This window comes from Sus scrofa, chromosome 8 (assembly GCF_000003025.6).
Source record: "Sus scrofa isolate TJ Tabasco breed Duroc chromosome 8, Sscrofa11.1, whole genome shotgun sequence".
In the NCBI taxonomy this organism is placed as follows: domain Eukaryota; kingdom Metazoa; phylum Chordata; class Mammalia; order Artiodactyla; family Suidae; genus Sus; species Sus scrofa.
The window spans coordinates 20,393,874-20,397,626 of NC_010450.4; positions in this window are offsets into that span (position 1 = coordinate 20,393,874).

Genomic DNA, 3,753 nt, shown 5'->3' on the forward strand with positions numbered 1-3,753 from the left:
GCTGGTAAACTACATCCAATTCTGCACTGGTCACATCACCTGAGCACAGGTAATTGACCCCTGGATTTAGCAACACAGAAGCAGCTAGGGCTTTGGCCAGATCGAAGTGGGAGCAACACAGTGATGGGGTGGGTTCAAGAAAGACCAAGATGAGGAGAAGGAGAGGCAGTTACTTTAGACACAGCCCTTTGAATGAGTTTTCCTATTAAGGAAGCCAATTATAGGCGCCAGAGCTGGAGGAGAATATGGGGCCAGGAGAGGGCTTTCCTGAAGACAGGCGATGTCGCATTATAAGTGTATGTCACCAGAAAATAGGGGGCACTTTGACTGAAGCAGCCTGCCATAAGCATAACACGTCTTTGAAGTCATAAAGATTCACATCGATTTTTCCTTTTATTCTGAAGATGTTTTAGTTTACAGGTAATCTAGCCTCCCAAAATCTATGAGAAAAATTGACCCTCCTGCCTCCAAAAAAGCTGTATTTGTCCTATTGCCCTGCAAGAACTCAAAAGAAACACCTGCCCCCTTCAGGTCAGGGCCTGGGTGTTTAGCCTGGCTTTCCGGATCCTTTATACCCTGAACACAGGGTCTTTCCTGACCTCCCTCTCCCTCCACCTAGCACACACCTCTGCTCTGGCCAGCCTGGGCTGTTTCCAGGCTTCCTGCTTTTCCAGGCAAATGGACCCATTAAAGAGGTAGTTCTGTGACCAAAAAATTAGGCAATTCTGCCTTTCTCCCAAGTCAAAATGTTCAAACATGTATAAAATACAAACATTTAACAGACAACCAGAAGAATGGAGAACCAAATACTGTGGAAGTTGCCCGCTGAAAAGGCCTACGGAGTGGGCATTTCAAGGAGGGAGTCAGGAACAGTCAGACTTGTGGGCCCAGAAAGCTCTTAGGTTTGTGTGGGGGGGTGACAGTGCCAGTGGTGACTTGACCCCTCTCTGCCAAAGGACATGCAGAGACCACACAATCTGTGTCTGTCAAGACTCCCCAGTGGTGTGTGTCAGAAGCCCAATTCGAACTCACTAGACAAAAGTAGGAATGTACTTGCTTGTGTAACTAGAAAATATATAAAGGTGAATCAGCTCAGACATGACATGATGTCGTTAAGAATCCATTGCTTTGTCTGTGTTCCTCTTTGCTGAATTCTTTCTCGGACAAGCTCTTGCTGGTAGCAGTAAAGATAGCCATCAGCTGCTCCCGACTCTCTTGCTTCATAGCACCTGAAACTTCAGAAGGGTAGTCTCTCTCTTTCCCAATAGTTCTAGCAAGCCCTGGGAAGAGATTTGATTGGCTCATCTTGGATCATGTGCCCATGCCTGGACCAATCATGTGGCCAGATAGATGCAGTGCTCTGATTAGCTAGGCCTAAATCGTGTGCCTCCAATCTTCCAGCTCAGAGGTGAGATCTCTGTTGACTGAGGAGGAGGGACATGTGGTCCTCCAAGGAAAACTGAGGTTATGTTGCCGGAAAGAAAGGGGATGCATCTTACAGGAGCAAAAAGAAATACCGATGTCCATTCTACACTACTAATCTTGATTTATTTTTGAAAGAAAAAAATCCCTATTTGGTCAAGAATTATTGTCATTTAGCAATTCACATTTTTTCCAGCTTACTTTGTTGATTCTTTGGAACTTGAAGTTATTATTATTATTATTTTTGTCTTTTTTTTTTTTTTGCCATTTTCTTAGGCCACTCCTGCAGCATATGGAGGTTCCTAGGCTAGGGGCCGAATCAGAGCTGTAGCCACCGGCCTACCCAGAGCCACAGCAACGCGGGATCCGAGCCGCGTCTGCAACTTACATCACAGCTCACAGCAACACCAGATCCTTAACCCACTGAGCAAGACCAGGGATCGAACCCGCAACCTCATGGTTCCTAGTCGGATTTGTTAACCACCAAGCCACAATGGGAACTCCTGAAGTTATTTTTTTAAGTAAAACAATAAGGCAAGTGAAACTAGGTAGATGAAATTAATAAAATATTCTTGAAATAGGAATCAACAAAATAATGATGGCATCAATAAATCCCAAACTGAGTCACTTACAAAGACTAATAAACAGGTATTATGAGCTTTATTAAGGATAAAAGAAAGCAAAAAATATATACATTTTTAAATAAAAAAGAAACAAACCGCATAACAGAGAAATTAAAAGTCATAAATGGATATAAATGGAACACATGAGGGAAAAGTATGATTTTTTTAAACAAAATGCAAAATATCAAAATTAATCATAAAAGAACTGGAAAAGTCAAATGTTAATTACCATAGAAGAGATGGAAAAGGTGACTTTAAAGCCACCATTGAAACAGACAATTAGTATGGCATCACAGTCGAGTTTCAACTTTTAAAAATGGATAATTAAATATGACTTAAATAGTTATAAGCCATAGGAAAAGTGTAAAAAGTTCTGTAATTCAGGAGTTCCCATCATGGCACAGCGGAAACAAATGCCACTAGGAACTATGAGGTTACAGGTTCGATTCCCAGCCTTGCTCAGTGGGTTAGGGATCGGGCATTACTGTGAGCTGTGGTGTAGGTCACAGACGTGGCTCGGATCCTGAGTTGCTGTGGCTATGGTATAGGCCAGCAGCAACAGCTCTGGTTAGACCCCTAGCCTGGGAACCTCCATATGCCACAGGTGCGGCCCTCAAAAGATTTTGTAAAAGACAAAAAAAAAAGTTCTGTAATTCAGTATTAAAAGAGAAAACCAACTAATCAATTAAACATAAATGCAAAACTTGAAAACAGATTAGTCAGTAGAATCCAGCAATGAATGAAAAGAATAATTGCTTCATGATTGAGTTTTTATTCCAATAATTCAAGGTTAGTTTGGTATTGGAAAATCTAACAACATTATTCATTACTACACACATTTTCCCAATGATCTATTAATACTTAACAAATGATCTCAAAACCTGTGGCTTAAATAAGTAACAAGATATTCTTACTTGTGATTCTATAGTTTGGCTGGGCTCAGCTGGGTGGTTCTGCTCCACATAGTGTTGCTGAGTCACTCATGTGATTTTTTTTTTTTTTTTTGTCTTTTGTCTTTTTTGCTGTTGTTGTTGTCTTTTTTGTTGTTGTTTTGTTGTTGTTGTTGTTGCTATTTCTTGGGCCGCTCCCGCGGCATATGGAGGTTCCCAGGCTAGGGGTTGAATTGGAGCTGTAGCCACCGGCCTACGCCAGAGCCACAGCAACGCGGGATCCGAGCCGCGTCTGCAGCCTACACCACAGCTCACGGCAACGCCGGATCGTTAACCCACTGAGCAAGGGCAGGGACCGAACCCGCAACCTCATGGTTCCTAGTCGGATTCGTTAACCACTGCGCCACGACGGGAACTCCTCATGTGATTTTTGACGGGGAGATCAGCTGGGGCTGGAACATCCAAGATGCCCTATCCTCACTCAGTTGTTTAGCATTCATCAATGTTCAACTCTTTTAGACCTATAAACAATTTCCCATGATTCAGTCTAAAATCAACATAGATGCCAAAGTGCTGAAACGATGTCCATTTAAATCAGGAACTTGAAAGGAAAGCCACAATCATCATGATTATTTAACATTTTCTGGAGATTCTCACAAATGCATCAAGAGAAGAATATGAAATAACTGGTATAAATACTGAGTCTAATCTCTGTTTGCCAATGATGTGGTTCTGTATCTAGAAATCCCAATATAATCTTATAAAATACTACAAGAATCAATGAAGTAACTAATGCATTCCCTCTTCTGGCAAGAAGC